Below are 18,724 nucleotides of genomic sequence, written 5' to 3' on the forward strand. Positions count from 1 at the left end.
CTGTTCCAAGTACTTGGGAGTGAACCAGCGGATGGAAGACACCTCCCCCCGTCTCTGTGCGTGTGTGAGTGTGTGTGTGTGTCTATTCCTCTCTCTGTTTTGTCTGCCTTTCAAAGAAAATAAATATTTTTTAGAAAGCACACCTTCTTCCCAACACTCTTTTTCATATTAATGGAATTGCCATCCTCTTAGGACCCAGGCTGAACGCTTCAGTTATCTTCAAGGGTCTCAATAGCTCACCTCTCGATTCCTATCAGTTCCATAATCCACAATAAGGAAGTATAACTGGGTCAGCCTTGCCCTGCAAAACTGCTCATTCCTGGCCCTCTTTCTGATATATGTCACATGCTCCAGTTTGGACCACCTGTCTCACACCAAGTCATGGCTTCCTTCTTACTGCTCTTCCAGCTTCCTTTACTGACCATACCTTACACTTCACTGCTTTAAAAAGAGCCTATCATGCCATGACACTATCCAAAAAATTTCAGTAACATTGAATGAAATAAAGCCTAATCTCTACACAGGTTAGCATTCAGATATACTAGAATGGGTCCCAAACCTATACCCAAGCTTATTTTCCACGTCTTCCCTCCATGTGGTATAGGCTCTAAAGTTGATTGACTGTTCATAAGTAGATCCCCAAGCCTCCAAATCTTTAAAGTCTCTCTGCCTGGCATTTAGTTATTAACTGAAGAAGGCCTAACCTCAATCTATATCTCCTTATTACACAGAAAGGCTTAACTCAAAAAATAGCATATCTATGTCATTAACCTCATTGGATTCCTCCTTCTTCCGAGATTGAATTGCATTCCAGGCAGTCTCCTCCTTTACAGGACTTAGTGCTTCTCCTTATAGCATTAGTCATGAACTTCATGACAGGACATGGATAAACTCTGCACTGTTCATGTTCATCTCCCCTAGGATCTAGCATAGTGTACTACATACTACCTTGCTGCTAAGTATTTGATCACTGAAAGATCTATACAGTAAGTGAATAATTCAGTCCTTGTTCTCAAACAACTTACATTTAAGGCCACTGGAGAATGAGATAAGCACAAAAGTGAATGGCAGTGACTCACAGTACAATATCACAAGCATTATAAGAAAATATAAATGAAACCATGAAAAGCACCAAAAAGAGAAGTCAAAATAAGTTTTGCAGAAGAAATTAAATTTGAGATAGATCCTGAAGGTTAAACAATATTTTGATAAGCAAATATTGAAGACACAGAACAAACTAAAAATAAATGACATGTTCCAAGTACAATAAACAGCAGAGTTCCCTGGCACAGCAGCTGAGTAAATGGGGAGTAATTAGGTGAGTCTAGAAAGTTGGGTCAGCTTTTGTAATGCCATGCTAAGGAATGTGAAATTGAGTCTGTGCAAGATGGGAGCAAGAGAAGGCTTTGGAACACGGATATCGGGGGGCACGTCTGCATTTTCAGATGATCACAGAAGCCAAACTGGATGTATTAAGAATCATATCAAGAGTTTCAAAACAGCTAAATATATACAAAAAACTATTGATAACAATATAAGCATTCTCCATCCATAATAAAACCATGTTGATGCTATGCTTTAGAATCTCTAGGAGAAATAAACTATCTCTATTCAATGTCTTCTTCCATTCCCCAGAAAAAAAAAACACTTTAATGATTATCTTTCTAGTAAATATTTATACAGCTAGATATATGTATATATTCATAAAGTTATACTCGCTGTTTTGTACTGTTAAAATTACATAAACAATACACTTAGTAAATATTGTTCTAAATTTGCTTTCTTCTCTGTCAAGCATTATTAAAAATTCAGATTCCGGCATCCCACTTAGATTTAATTCACTATAATCACTGAACTCAGTGAAGGTATCCACCAATAGGCCATTTTAAAAAAATTCTAGCTCATTTTGAAATAATAGATCTGCTTTGGGAGTCACTAGCATAGAAGTTAAACATGAAGAGAGAAGTAGAGGTAGGAAGAGCAGTAAGAATGTTTTGAAATAATTCAAGCAAGAGGTGAAGAGATCCTAAGCAAGGGCAGCAGTGATGGAAACCAAAGGCAGGGGCAGATTCTGAGCCACCATGAGGACTTTATAACTAATTAGATTCTGGGGTGAGAAAAGGTAGTAGCTAAGAAATGGCCTTAAGGAAATTGAATTGCAGGACAATGATACAAAAACATATAACACAGGAGGAAGAAAAGGCTGTAGGAGATAAAACTGACTAGGTTTTAGATGTATGAATTTGAGGTTCAGCAAGGCCTTCTTGTAAATATTTCTAACAGGTGTGTGACTATTGGGCTCATGGTGCAGACCCAGGATTTCCTACTTAGAGGCAACAACTGTTCACATGGACATTGATTTATCTTCCTCAGAAGGGAGAGAAGGGAGCTCAGGGCAAGTCCTTTTGAGATCCACAGATCTAGCAGAGAGCAGATGAAGTAGATCTCAGATGAGCCAAGCTCATGAAACTCACTTTTCTTTGATAAATAATTTTTAAAAGGCTACATTGACATGGTTAAACCCCTCTTTAGGGAGGCATTAAATGGCAAGTTTTATTGCCTCCAAAAGTCTCTTGAACTTAATGAAGCTTATGTCAAGCAATAAGTTTTTATTTTTATCTTTTAATTTCATTTAATTTTCACACTTTGATATCTCTATATAAATATATGTAAAATCTTCATTACAGACAATTTCCTACATAAATTGGAGGAACACAGTGGCCCACAGTGGAGGGCGAAGATTCACACAACTTAGGACCCCACTAGTCGAGAACCTCCACACCAGTGTTGGAGAGCAAAGTGAGACCCGACTGCAGCAGCCCAAGACACTGGTGAAAAAGCTTCAGGAAAAGCCTAGAGGGAATCTGGCTTGGATGGCAGATTGTATACCAATTTAGAGGAGAAAAAATAAAGGAGGGGCACTTTTCTCTCTCCTAGTCATCCTGCAAAAGCATCCTGTAACAAGCTGATAGAAAGCAGGTACCATTTTGGACATACGTAATAGCTGCGCTAGGTTATCTCTGTGCCCAGCAACCAGCCAAGTGGAGACTCCTGAGTCCAGTGGGTAGGACAGACAGGAGACTGGGTGCTCGTGACTGTGGGAGGCTTGTGTTCGGGGACTGTGAAAACACTGAGGCTGCATGGGAGGACTTAGGATGTGGCTGGAATTTTGGGCAGTCACTGTAATAGGCTCCACACAATCAGGGCTCCATGATTACCTGGCAAGAGACATTGCTGGGGAATCTGAGCTTACACTGAGAACTACATAGTCCCTTTGTGTGGTCCTTATGGCAGAGCGGACAAATAATATACTCACTGGGGCTATTGCCCAAGCATTGGTCTCCTTAGAGGAGAGGAGTTCAGCTGAGTCTACGCCAACAGACAAGAAAAAGCCTCCCATCTGACAAAAAAAAAAAAAAAAAAAAAAACTCTGCTAAACCTGGGTGTGTCACCTCAGACAGGCCCTTCACCCTGCAGCACTGGCAGAGCTCCCTGGCCACTCCCACCACATGCCTCTAGGTGTTCCCTGAAAGCAGACACTCCACTTATCCACACATAGTCCAAAGATAAAAGCCACCACAGTGAAAAATCAAAGAAACCAATGCATAACCCCACAAATGCCAAATAACAAACACCCCAATGCAAGAAACACAAACAAGGAAGACTACATGACACTTCCAAAAGAACACAACACCTCAATACTAGATTGTGAAGATGATGAGACTGAAGAAATTTCAGAAATGGAATTCAGAAGATTGATCATAGGATTACTTAACGTAATCAGAGGCAAATGCACGAACTAATGAAATCCATACATGACAGGACAGAAAATTTCTCCCACAAAATTGAGATCTTAAAGAGAAATGAAAACTTGGAAATGAAAAACTCGATAGAACAAATAAAAAACACAATGGAGAGCCTTAATAACAGAATCTGTGAAGCTGAATAAAGAATATCCAATTTAGAAGAAAAACCACAGGAAACCATAGAATCAGGCCAAACACAAGAAGATGTATCAGAAAACTAAAAGACACTGTTGGTAATCTACAGGATACTATCAAACAACCCAACATATGGGTTCTAGGAGTTCCTGAAGGTGTGGAAAGAGAGAAAGGATTAGAAGGTCTTTTTAGTGAAATAATAGCAGAAATGTCCCCAATTTGGAGAAAGAAAGGGGTATCCAAATACACGAAGCACATTGAACTCCTAATAGACAGGACCAGAAAAGATCTTTACCACAACACATTATATATATTATAGTCAAGCTTTCAAGAGTAAAACATAAAGGCCGGTGCCATGGCTCACTTGGTTAATCCTCCACCTGCAGCACTAGCATCCCATATGGGCGCCGGGTTCTAGTCCCGGTTGCTCCTCTTCCAGTCCAGCTCTCTGCTATAGCCCAGGAGGGCAGTGGAGGATGGCCCAAGTTCTTGGGCCCCTGCATCCAGAAGAGAGACCAGGAAGACGCACCTGGCTCCTGGCTTCAGATCAGTGCAGCGCTGGCAGTGGCAGCCATTTGGGGAGTGAATCAATGGAAGGAAGACCTTTCTCTCTGTCTCTCTCTCTCTGTCTATATGTCTATAACTCTACCTGTCAAATAAAGAAAAAAAATAAATAAATAAAAGATTCTAAAATGTGCATGAGAGAAATGCCAGATTACTTTCAGAAGATCTCCAATTAGAGTCACAGCAGACTTCTCATCAGAAACCCTATAGGCTAGGAGAGAAGATACTCCAAGTCTTAAGAGAAAAAAACTTTTAAACCAGAATACTATACCCTGAAAAGCCCTCATTTATGAATGAAGGTGAAATAAAGACCTTCCATGACAAAAAAATTAAAGAATTTGACCAACCAGCCAGCCCTGCAGAAGATGCTTAAGGCTATGCTACACACAGAAACATAGAAACATGGTCATCACTATGGAAGAAGGTAAAGGAAGGCAAGCTCCCAGTAAAAGTTCACAGAAAATCCAAAGTAAAAAATAGGAATATTTTTGGAAAAATGACAGGGAAAGTCCTTACTAATCAATAGTCACCTTGGATATAAAAGGCCTTAACTATCCAGTTAAAAGACATATACTGGCTGACTAGATTAAAAAACAAAACCCATGTATTTGCTGCCTACAAGAAACACATCTCACCAACAAAGATGTATTAAGACTGAAAGTGAAAAGATAGAAAAAGATATTCCATGCTAACAGAAACCAAAAAAGAGCTGGTGTAGCCATTTTAATAGCAGACAAAATAGACTTTGTCTCTTTTAACAGTTTTTGTGATAAAGAAATATAGTATGTAATAACTAAGGGAACAATTCAAAAGGAAGATGTGACTATTATAAATGTATATGCTTTTAATTACAGGGCACCTGGCTGTTTAAAAGAAATGTGAAGGGATTTAGAGGGGACATAGACTCTAATACGATAGTAATAGGGAACCTCAATACCCCACTTTCAGCAATGGACAGATCAACCAGACAGAAAATCAGCAAGGAGGGGGCCAGTGCTGTGGTTATGCCCTGGCCTGAAGCACTGGCATCCCATATGAATGCCAGTTCAGGACCCGGCTGCTCCACTTCTGATCCAGCTCTCTGCTATGGCCTGGGAAAGCAGTGGAATATGGCCCAAGTCCTTGGGCCCCTGCACTCATATGGGAGATCTGGAAGAAACACCTGGCTCCTGGCTTAAGATCAGCACAGCTCTGGCCATTGCAGCCAACTGGGGAGTGAACCATCAGATGAAAGACCTCTCTCTCTCTCTCTCTCTCTCTCTCTCTGCCTCTCCTCATTCTGTGTAACTCTGACTTTCAAATAAATAAATAAATCTTTTTTTAAAAAAATCAGCAAGAAAACAGATAAGTTAATTAATACTATAACCAAATGGTCCTACCAGATATCTACAGAACTTTTCATCCTACAGTTGCAGAATGCACATTCTTCTCAACAGTGCATGGACTTTCTCTAGGATTGACCACATGCTAGGCCATAAAGCAAGTCAGCACATTTAAAATAATCAAAATCATACCAAGTATCTTCTCAGATCACAATGCAATGAAGTTGGAAATCAGCAGCTCAGGAATCTATAGAACATATGCTCACACATGGAGACCAAACAATATGCTCCTGAATGATCAGTGGATCCTAGAAGAAATCAAAAGGGATTTTCTGGAAATAACTGAAGCTAAAACAACATATCAAAACTTTGGGATACAGCAAAAGCAGTCTTAAGAGGAAAATTTATAGCAATAGGTTCCTACATCAAGAAACTGGAAAGGGCTGGCACCACGGCTCAATAGGCTAATCCTCCACCTGCGGTGCCGGCACACCAGGTTCTAGTCCCGGTTGGGGCGCCGGATTCTGTCCCGGTTGCCCCTCTTCCAGGCCAGCTCTCTGCTGTGGCCTGGGAGTGCAGTGGAGGATGGCCCAAGTCCTTGGACCCTGCACCCGTACGGGAGACCAGGAGAAGCACCTGGCTCCTGGCTTCAGATCAGTGTGATGTGCCAGCCGCAGCGGCCATTGGAGAGTGAACCAATGGCAAAAGGAAGACCTTTCTCTCTGTCTCTCTCTCTCTCTCTCACTGTCCACTCTGCCTGTCAAAAAAAAAAAAAAAAAAAAAAGAAAAGAAACTGGAAAGGTACCAAATCAATGAGCTATCAGTGCATCTTAAGGATCTAGAAAAACAACAAACCAAACCCAAAACTACTAGGAGAAAAGAAATAATTAAAATTAGAGAAGAAATCAACAAAACACAATACAAAATATAAGCAAAATGAAGAGCTTTTTTTTTGAAAAAATAAACAAAATTGACACACCATTGGCCCAACTTACCAAAAAAAAAAAAAAGGAGAGAGAAGACCCAAATCAATAAAATTAAAGATGAAAAATGAAATGTAAAAACAAACTTCACAGAAATAAAAACAATCATCTGAAACTACTACAAAGAGCTGTATGCCAACAAACTGGGAAACCTAGAAGAAATGGATAGATTCCTGGACATATGCAATCTACATAAATTGAGCCTTGAAGACATAGAAAACCTAAACAGACCTATAATCAAGAGGAAAATTGAATCACTGATAAAGACTCTTCCAACAAAGAAAAGCCCATGACCTGATAGCTTCACTGCTGAATTCTACCAGACATTTAAAGAATTAATTCCAATTCTTCTCAAGCTATTCAAACAAATTGAAAGGGAGGAAATCCTCCCAAACTCCTACTAAGAAGCTTGCATCACCTTAATTCCTAAGCCATAAAAAGATACAACAGAGAAAGAGAACTACAGACCAATTTCCCTGATGTACATAGATGCAAAAATCCTCAGCAAAATACTAGCCAATCAAATCTAACAACACATCAGAAAGATCACTCACGTGGACAAAGTGAGATTTATCCATAGTATGCAAGGATGGTTCAACATTCACAAAGAATCAATGTGATACTTCACATTAACAAACTGAAGAACAAAAACCATATGATTATCTTAATAGATGCAGAGAAAGCATTTGATAAAAAACAATACCCTTTCATGATGAAAGCTCTAAGTTAACTAGGTATAGAAGGAACATTCTTCAATACAATCAAGGCAATTTATGACAAACCCATGGCCAGCATCCTACTGAATGAGGAAAAGTTAGAATAATTCGCACTGAGACCTGAACCAGACAAGGATGCCCACTCTCACCATTGCTATTCAATATAGTCCTGGAAGTTTTAGCCAGAGCCATTAGACAAGTAAAAGAAATCGAAGGGATTCAGATCAGTAAGGATGAAGTCAAACTATACTTATTTGCAGATGATGTTTTATATATAGGGGAACCAAAAGACTCCACTAGGAGACTACTGGAACTCACAAAAGAGTTTGGTAAACTAGAGGATATAAAATCAGTACACCAAAATCAACTGCCTTTGTATACACAGACAATGCCATGGCTGAAAAAGAACTTATAAGAGCAATCCCACTCACAACAGCTACCAAAAAAATCAAATATCTTGGAATAAATTTAACCAAGGATGTCAAAGATCTCTATGATGATAATTACAAAGCATTAAAGAAAGAAATAGAAGAAAATAAAAAAACGGGAAAAATATTTTATGTTCATGGACTAGAAGAATCAACATCATCAAAATGTCCATTCTTCCAAAAGCTATTTACAAACTCAATGCAATATCAATGAAAATACCAAAGATATTCTTTTCAGATCTAGAAAAAATTATGTTGAAATTCATATGGAAATACAGGAGACCTTGAATAGCTAAAGCAATCTTATACAACAAAAACAAAGTTGTAGGTATCACAATACCAGATTTTAAGACATACTACAAGGAAGTTGTAATCAAAACAGCCTGTACTGGTACAAAACAGATGGGTAGACCAATGCAACAGAACAAAATGCCAGAAATCAACGCAAGCATCCACAACCAATTTATATTTGACAAAGGGGCTGAAACCAATCCCTGGAGCAAGGATAGTCTCCTCAACAAATGGTGCTGGGAAAACTGGATTTCCACATGCAGGAGTATGAAGCAAGATCCTTGTCTTACACCTTACACAAAAATCCAATCAAAACAGATTAACGACCTAAATCTACATTCTGATACCATCAAATTACTGGAGAACATTGGGAAAATCCTGCAAGACATTGGAGCAGGCAAAGAATTCTTGGAAAAGACCCCAGCAGCACAGGTAATCAAAGCCAAAATCAACAAATGGGATTACACAAATTAGAAGCTTCTGAATTGCAAAAGACACACTCAGGAAAGTGAGAAGGCAACAGAGAGAAAGGGAGAAATTATTTCCAAACGATGTAACTGATAAAGAATTAATAACCAGAACATATAAATATATCAAGAAACTCCACCACAACAAAACAACCAGTTAAGAAATGGGCAAAGAACTTAAACAGACATTTTTCAAAAGAGGAGATCCAAATGTCCAACAGACACATAAAAAAATGCTCAGGATCACTAGCCATCAGGAAAATGCAAATCAAAACCACAATGGGGTTTCACCTCACCCCACTTAGAATGGCTTTCATACAGAAATCAACAAACAACAAATGCGGGTGAAGATGTGGGGAGAAAGGTACCTAATTCACTGTTGGTGGGAGCATAAACTGGTAAAATCACTATGGAAATCAATTTGTAGATACCTCAGAAATCTGAATATAGACCTGCCATAAGACCCAGCCATCCTACTCCCTGGAATTTACTCAAGGGAAATGAAATCAGCAAATAAAAAGTTATCTGCACCCCCATGTTTGTTGCAGCTCAATTCATAATAGTTAAGACATGGAATCAACCTAAATCCTGTCAACTGAAGACTGGATAAAGAAATTATGGGATATATACTCTATGGAATACTACACAGAGGTTAAAATTCAGTCATTTGTAATAAAATGGATGAATCTGGAAAAATTACACTTAGTGAAATAAGCCAGACTCAATGGGACAAATATCACATTCTCTTTGATCTGTGATAACTAACAGAACACCTAAAAGTAAATCTGTAGAAGTGAAATTGACACTTTGAGGAGCAATGACTTGAACAACCCTTGTCTTGATTATTGAAGAACAGATTTTTTGGTTTTTGTTTTTGTTTTTCTTAATGGAGAATGGGACTGGGAATCGAAGGAGGAGGAGGTGGTGGGGTGGGAGGGTGGGTATGATGGGAAGAATCACTGTATTCCTAAAGTTGTACATATAAATTTGTATTCATTAAATAAAGTTTCTTTGGGGGAAAAAATCAGTGGAAAGATTTGAAGATGAGGTCAAAGAAATCTTTCAGATAGTAGGACAGCTTGTGAAGAAAAGCAAGAGGCACAGATCAGCACAAGGAGTCCTGGAAACAACCAAAGGGAAGAAAACACAAGAAAGAAATAATCAACTCAACAATTTTTATTTAAATTTCCGTAACTAAGGATTGACATTGTGGTGCAGTGGGTTAAGCCACTGCCTAACAGACCTTCTTAAAGAGTTAAGTCCCAGCTGTTCCACTTCTGATTCAGTTCCCTGCTGATTTGCTTGGGAAAGCAGAGAAAAGTGGCCCAAATGCCTGGGAACCTGCTACCAACATGGGAATCCCAGATAAAATTTCTGGCTCTCAGCTTAGGTCTGGCCCAGTCCTTGCTGTTGTAGCTATTTGGGGAGTGAAGCACTGGAAGGAAAATCACTTGCTCTTTCTCTCCCTCCCTCTCTAACTCTGCAAATAAATAAAATATTTTAAAAAATTTCCAGAATGAAATTACAAGAGTCTCCACAATGAAAGGCTTCAGAGAAGTTCCAACAAGATAAATGCCAAAAAATAAAAAATTAAGAAATCTCACAGAGGAAAAAGAGAAGCTTCCAAAAGTTTCCAGAGGGGCCGGAGCTGTGTTGTAGCAGGTAAAGCTGCTGCTTGCAGTGCTGGCATCCCATGTGGGCACTGGTTCTAGTCCCAGCTGCCCCACTTCCAATTCAGCTCTCTGCTATGGCCTGGAAAAGCAGTAGAAGATAGCTCAAGTCTTTGGGCCCCTGCACCTGTGTAGGAGATCCAGAAGAAGCTCCTGGCTTCAGACAGGCCCAGATCCAACTGTCACAGCCATTTGGAGGAGTAAACCAGCGGATGGGATATTCTCTCTCTCTCTCTCCCTCTCCCTCCCTCTCTCTTTCTTTCTCTGCCTCTCCCACTCTGTAAATCAAACTTTCATATAAATAAATCTTAAAAGAAATAAGAAAAATACCACATAAATATTAGAAACAAATTTGATTTTCATGGAACTCTTACTTTCTTCAAGAAGTCAGTTTTTATTTTGATTTTGTTTTTATCTATAAAATGAAGAGAGTAGACATAGAATTTTAAAAGTTCCTTCAAGATCTCTATTCATTCTTGATATCTCTGAAGACATGAAATGTTCTTTGTCAATCTTTTTTTGTTTGTTTGTTTGTTTGTTTTGGACAGGCAGAGTTAGACAGTGAGGAGAGACAGAGAGAAAGGTCTTCCTTCCATTGGTTCACACCCCAAATGGCCACCATGGCCGGCGTGCTGCACCGATCCAAAGCCAAGAGCCAGGTGCTTCCTCCTGGTCTCCCATGTGGGTGCAGGGGCCCAAGAACTTAGGCCATCCTCCACTGCCCTCCCGGGCCACAGCAGAGAACTGGACTGGAAGGGGAGCAACACCTTCCCAGTGCCTATATGGTATGCCAGTGCTGCAGGCGGAGGATTAACCAAGTGAGCCATGGCACTGGCCCCCTTTGTCAATCTTACACATCTTCAGTTTCAGCCACTTTCTCTAAGGTGGTTAAATTATGTCCCCTACTGCCTAAATTATTCTCCACAGGTTTCCTCTCACAGCATCCTCAACTTCTCCATAGAGGTCTGGTGATAGGCCTACTGCTTGCTCAGTAAGACTGCAGGAGGCCAGTGACAGCCTTGTCTTGCCCACCCTCCTATAATCAGCACATACTCTCTGCAGATCAGCCAGGCTATCTCTTTCTCCATGCCAGCCACCACATGCTGCCTTCCTGAGCACTGCTTACATAAGAGGAAGCAAACTGGCAAGTTAGAAACTAAATGGCCCACAGAGGTCTTTAATTTGCCCAACCTAGTATTTTTCCTTCATGGAAAATTTCACATAAAAATCTATTGTTCTAACTTCTCTTGAAAAATCAAAAGATTTGTAAAATTCCAGACATATATTGTAATATCACACATCAGGAAACCAGGGCAGAAGGAGGAGAAACACAGGCTGAGAGTGGTAGAATCTGGACATTCCTCTATAGAGAGGCTTCCAAGCTATTACTGGATTTGTACAAGGTCCATGACCCAGAAAGAGGTTAAGAGACTGGAAACAGTCCTACTTCCTTCCCTAGCACTGTATCATCCTCAAAGTGTTTTGCCCTCTGCTTCTCCCACATTTGTAGTTTGGCAAAGATCTGAATTTCACTCCTTTAATCTCTCCATCACTCTCCCTCCAGCCCTTAATCATGTTTATGACTCTTCTAAATGCCACCAATTTGTCCAAATTCAATGAAAAGTTCCACATTTCTCTTCCTCAGGAAGACATAACACAGTTTAGAATTAAGTAAAGCTCACCTAAAGGCTTTTATAAGGAATATATGAGATTTAATGTGAAAAATCAATTTTCATATGCAGCTGCCCAACTCAGAAAGGAATATGCAAAGTACTCCAGGAAGTGGGAGGCAGTGAAATCTTGCACATAGATGGTCCCCTCTTATTTTTCATGCAGTGAACAGAGGCAAATGAGTCCAAAGAGATATGTTCCTTCAGCCATCTTGAAATATGCTAAGAGAAGGTCCAAACCTAGCTCAGAACACATGATTATAAACATCTCTGACTATATATATACACATAAACAAAACATAAGCACTTGTCCTGGTTAATCTGCATAAGTTTATAATCAGCCAAGCCTGATCCATCCAACCCCAAAGTTTCTTACAGTCACACTAAAGCGTGAGACAATTTGCTCTGACTGGAGGTAATCATAGTAAATAAATAAATCCTTGTGAAATGAGAATTAGCTGAGATATCTCCCAAAGCTTCATAAGAGGCAGGAAAGACTGCTTTTCAGAGATACCCTCTCCTGAATTAATGACTTGGATGATTTGTTGACCACAAGCCAAAGGTAATTTGGTAGTTGTATTGATAATGATTTTTCCCAAATTGCTTCTCCATAGGATTACTGCTACAATTTTTAGACAATCAACTACCCCCAAATTTCCTGGAAGCAGAGTACGTATTGAAGTTTTTAATATGGTAATGCTTATGAAGAATTTGAGTCAATCCTCTGAGGCAACCATTGGGAATCAAGGATTACACATCCTCCATTGTTGAGCCCCAGCTTTTCCCAGACTGTGTTGGACAAGCATTGAAGCTGATGGTCACATAGAAATGCCACTGGTAGAATGATAAATGTATTCTATATTCAGTTCTAGAACTTTGAATGTTAGTACCTTGAGTTTTTTGCCTTCCTGACAATGTTCTTAGAAAAACCAAATAATAGTAGTAGTAGTAGTAGTAGTCGTCGTCGTCGTCATCATTGTCATCATCATTGTCATCTAGGAAAACTCTACAATACTTGCAGATGTTCCTAGTGCCAGCAGATAAGGATGAGACTCCTTACCCCACATCTGCCAGCCCCGAAGTCTTTAATTCCTACTGTTTGTTACTGCAGGGATTTTCTTGGAGATGTTTTCCTTCACATGCAGGGACTTCAAAAATCCATGGAAAATGGAATTAAAAGATAAGTTTAAAGGAGATGTTCACAGGAGGATTCCAAAATGACTAAATAGGGGGAAGGATGTGCTGATTTGACCAGGGGAAAGTAATAGAACAAAAACAGAGAAAGGGCACTCCCCAGGGAGAGTTGGAGAGAAGTTTGCAGTGGAGGTTCTACAGAAAGAGGAGAAACACCATGGAGCTGTATGTACAGTACAAACACACAGAAGTGAGAGGAGACACCACCCTTGACTCCCACAGCAGAGTAAAGTTAGGGGTTCCGGAGGGAGACACCAGCTGCTAAGAGGAGGTGAGAGCACTGCAGCCCATATCACTGGTGATACTGACTGAGGGAGAACTTTGCGTGCCACATTGACCTTGAGTCTGACCTGGAGCCCTAGCTGGGGCATGGTACCCACCTAATACTGGAAAAAAAAGCACATTTCTTTTTCCCCACTTCCCCAGAAGAGGGCCCAGTGACCAGCAGGGAAAAAACACCATCATAACACCAATAGATACTGCGGTGGCTCTCACAGGCTCATGACTGGGGGATTTTTTTTTCAGAGGAATAAACCTGTGTCCCATTGACTTTGAGTCTGTTCTTAAGAGTTGGAAGAGTACTGGGCACTGACTTAGGACTGCAAGGCACTCCCATTCCCTCAACCTATCACAGTCTCTGGGGCTCAATCTGCCAACGTGGAGAATCCACAGGAAGCTGTCTCTGCGAATGCCTCTGGAAATGCCTCTGCTCTCACGGTAGATGGGGCAGGCTTGTGGAACTCAGAGTGGATTCTCTGAACCCTATGATTGTGGGAGCCTTGTGTGCCATGACTGGGAATTCTACAGCTGCATGATAGAGCATGAGGTGTAGCTGAGTCTTTGAGCAATCAGTGTATTGGCTTCAGAGGCCCAGAGCATCCTTACTGCCCAGAGTGGATCACTGCAAAAGGTTCCATGCTTACATTGAGGACTGCACAGATCCTTTGTGAGGTTCATACACCTGCATGAGTTGTGGTTGTAGCCACTGTGGACAAACCCTGGGTATTGGTTACCTTGCAAGAAAGGAGGTGAGGCTGTGATTATGTCAGCAGACATGATCATACCCTCCCCATTGCTGACAACAGAGATCTACCAGGTCAACTTGAGTGTCACCCTGGACTCTCCCCACACACTTGAGCCCTGACCAGATCTCTCTGGCCACAGCCATCACACATGTCTGCATATCCACTGAAGAATCCACTAAGAAACAGAGGTATAATTCAAAGAAAAAGACATCAGAGGAGAAAAAACAAAAAATATTTCCACAAAATCCTAAAAATAAATGCAGAAACACAAGAAATAACAAGGAAGACAATATGACTCCACAAAAAAACACAACAGTTAATATTAGAATGTGAAGATGAAGAGATTAATGAAATGGCTGAAAATGAATTCAAAAAATGATCATAAAATAACTCAGAAACACATAGAAATAAATTCATGAGATAAAGAAATCCATACATGATATAGATGAAAAATGTTGCCCGGAGATAGAGATATTGAAGAGAAATCAAACTGAAATATTAGAAACAAAGAATTCAATATGTCAAATAAAATTTACAGTAAAAACCTCAACAACAGAACAAAGCATGGTGAGGCAGAACAAAGAATTGGTGAGGCAGAACAAAGAATATCCAAGCTAGAAGACAAATCCTTGGAAATATCTCAGACCAAAAAATAACAAGAAGAAAAAAAATAGAAAAACTAAAAAAATAGTTTTCAAGATTTAAGGAATAATATCAAATGACCAAACATAACATGTATTAGGATTTCCTGAAGGCATAAAAAGGCAGAATGGATTAGAAGGCCAGCTGAGAGAAATTACAGCAGAAAACTTGCTTAAATTGGAGAAAGAAAGGGACATTAAAATACAGGAAGCACATACAACTCATAATATCTTTACCACCACACATAAGATCTTTACCACCACACATTATAGTCAAACTTTCAACAGTAAAACATAAAGAAAAATTTCTAAAATGTACATGAAAGAAATACCAGATTACCTTCAGAGGATCCCCAAGTAGACTAACAGCTGATTTCTCATCAGAAACGCTGTAGGAAGATACATAGGCCAAGTTCTAAAATAAAAAAACTCAACACAAAATACAGTACCCAGAAAAACTCTCATTTATAAATGAAGGTGAAATAAAGAGCTTCCAAATCAAACAGAAATTGGAAGAATTCATCACCACTTGTTCAGCATTATAAATGAAGCTTAAGAATGTACTATACACAGAAACAGAATGATAGTCGTCATCATGAAATAATGTGAGAGAGCCAGTGCTGTGGCATAGCAGGTAAAGTCACTGCCTACAGTGCCAGCATCCCATATGGGTGCTGGTTTAAGTCCTGGCTGCTCCACTTCTGATCCAGATCTCTGCTGTGGCCTGGGAAAGCAGCAGAAGATGGCCCAAGTCCTTGGGCCCCTGCACCCATGTGGGAGACCCGAAGGAATCTCCTAACTCCTGGCTTTGGATCAGCACAGCTCCGGCTGTTGCAGCAAATTAGGGAATGAATGTGAGCATGGAAGCTCATCCACTGGATAGAAGACCTCTCTCTCTCTCCCTCTCTCTCTCTCTCTCCTTCTCTCTCTGTGTAACTCTGAATTCTGAATAAATAAATCTTTTTAAAAAGAAAAAGAAAGAATGTGAAGGCAGAATATCTCCTAGTAAAATTACAAAAAGAAATCCAAAGCAAACAATAGGAATATTTAAGGGAAAAATAGTAAAACCAAGTTGTTACATATCAATAGTAACCTTGAATGTAAATGGCCTAAATTCTCCAATTAAAAGATAATGACTAGCTGAATGGATTAAAAAACAAGAACCATCTATTTGCTGCCTGATACAAACACACCTCACCAACAAAGATACATGCAGACCGAAAGTGAAAGGATGGAAAAAGATATGCCATACTAACAGAAAACAAAAAATGAGCAGGTGTAGCCATTCTGATTTCAGAAAAAAAATAGATTTTATCACAAAAACTCTTAAAATTGACCAAAAAGGGCACTATGTAATGATTAAGGGACCATATTAACAGGAAGATTCCCTATAATAAATGCATATTCACTCAATGCCAGGATGCCTGGTTATTTAAAACAAATGTTAATGGATCTAAATAAGACATAGATTCCAATACAATAGTAATGGGGGACTCAACACCCCACTTTCATAAATGGACAAACTAGCCAGAAAATCAACAAACAACAGAGCTAATCGACACTATGGATCAAATGGATCAATTGATGTCTACTGAAACATTTCATACCACAGTTGCAGAATACACATTCTTTTCATCAGTGCATGGAACATCCTCTAGGGCAGACCATACACTAGGCCATAAAGAAAGTTTCAACAGAATCAAAACAATTTAAATCATACCATGTATCTTTTCAAACCACTATGGAATGAAGCTGAAAATTAACAACTTAAGAATCTCTAAGCATACGCAAACACATGGAAACTGAGGAACACACTCTGAATGAACAATATGTCATAGAAGAATTTGGGAAATCAAAAAATTCCTAGAAATGAATGAAGATGACAATACAACATAACAAAATTTATGGTATACAACAAATATAGTGTTAAGAGGGAAGTTTATAGCAATTAGTGCCTACATCAAGAAACTGGGAAGGCATCAAATAAATGAGTTATCACTACATCTCAAGGACTTAGAAAAGCAATGACAAAACAAACCCAAAATTAGTAGGAGGAAAGAAATAATTAACATTAGGGAATAAATAAAACAAAATTAAAATTAAAAAAGCAGTGAAATCAAGAGCTGGTTTTTGTTTTTTTGAAATAAAATAAACAAAATTGATAGACCATTGGCCCAACTAATCAAAAAAAAGAGATGGAAGACTCAAATCAATAAATTAGAGATGGAAATGTAAAAAGAAATGACAAAGAAATTAAAAAGAATCATCAGGAACTACTACAAAGAGCTATATGCCAACAAATTCAAAGATCTGTAAGAAACTGACAGATTCCTGGACACATACAATCTACCAAAATTGATTCATGAAGACACAGAAAAACCTAAAGAGACCAATAATCAAGAAGATAGAATAAGTAATAAAAACCTTCCCAACAAAGAAAAACCCAGGACCAACAGCTTCACAGCTGAAATCTAGCAGACATTTAAAGAAAACTAGTTCCAGTTCTCAAACTATTCAAAATGATTGAAAGGGAGAGAATCCTACCAAACTCCATCTATGAGGCCAGCATCACCTTAATTACAAAACCAGAAAAAGATAAAACAGAAAAAGAGAACTATAGACCAATATCCCTGATGAACACAGATGTAAAAATTCTCAACAAAATACTAGCTATTCAAATCCATCAACATATCAGAGAGATCATTCACTCAGATCAAGTGGGATTTATCCCTGGTATGCAGGGATGGTTCAACATGTGAGTTTCAATAAAAGTGATACATCACATTAACAAATTGAAGAATAAACACCATATGACTATTTCAATAGATGCAGAGAAAGCCTTTGATAAAATACAATATCCTTTCAAGATGAAAACTCTAAGAAACTAGGTATGGAAGGAACATTCCTTGACACAATCAAGGCAATTTATGACAAACCCCAGTCAGCATCATATTGAATAGGAAAAAGTTGGAAGCATTCCCACTAAGATCCAGAACCAATCAAGCATGCATATTCTCACCATTGCTATTCAATATAGTCCTAATAGTCCTGGAAGGTTTAGTCAGAGCCATTAAGCAAGAAAAATAAATCAAAGAGGTACAAATTGGAAAACAGGAATTCAATTCACCCCTATTTGCAAATGACATGATCCTAAATGTAGGGAAACCAAATTATTCCACTAAGAGAATATTGGTAGTCATAAGAGAGTTTAGTAAAGTTGCAAGATATAAAATCAATACACAAAAATCAGTAGCCTTTGTATACACGGACAATGCCATGGCTGAGAAAGCACTTGTAAGATCTGTACCATTCACAATAGCTATAAAAAGTTAAATACCTTAGAATAAATTTAACTAAGGATATGAAAGATCTCTACAATGAAAATTGCAAAAAAGTAAAGAAAAAAATAGAAGAAGACCTCCAAAATGGAGGAATCTTCTATGTTCATGGGCTGGAAAAATTAATATCATTAATGTCCATACTACTGAAAGCAATTTAGATTCATTACAATCTCAATCAAAATATCAACATCATTATTCTCAGATCTAGAAAAAATGATGCTGAAATTCATATGGAAAACAAGAGATCCTGAATAAAAACTAAAGGCATCTTAAACAACAAAATCAAATCAAGGGGTATCAAAATTCCAGACTTCAAGACATAACATACAGCAATTATAATAAAAACAGTCTGGTACTGGCAAGAAATAGACAATGAAACAGAATAGAAACCCTACAATTTAATCCATGCATCTACAACTAACTAATCCTTGAAAAACAAGCTAAAATCAGTTCCTGGAGAAAGGGCACACT

The 18,724-nt window shown here is 38.8% G+C and overlaps 1 protein-coding gene across 15 annotated transcripts in view; it reads right to left on the reverse strand.

Annotated features, from left to right (window-relative positions):
* LYPD6B (LY6/PLAUR domain containing 6B) overlaps positions 1-18,724 on the reverse strand; it is a 241,649-nt gene that overhangs the window by 88,258 nt on the left and 134,667 nt on the right. For 2 of the 15 annotated variants that reach the window (XM_017342840.3, XM_051848709.2), the window contains one exon: positions 6,020-6,135. The exons of the other annotated variants lie outside the window; for them this stretch is intronic. The gene's annotated coding sequence lies outside the window, so the exon portion shown is untranslated. The remainder of the gene's footprint in view (positions 1-6,019; positions 6,136-18,724) is intronic. 15 annotated transcript variants of the gene reach the window in all.

The sequence above is a fragment of the Oryctolagus cuniculus genome, chromosome 3, assembly GCF_964237555.1.
Source record: "Oryctolagus cuniculus chromosome 3, mOryCun1.1, whole genome shotgun sequence".
Taxonomy (NCBI): domain Eukaryota; kingdom Metazoa; phylum Chordata; class Mammalia; order Lagomorpha; family Leporidae; genus Oryctolagus; species Oryctolagus cuniculus.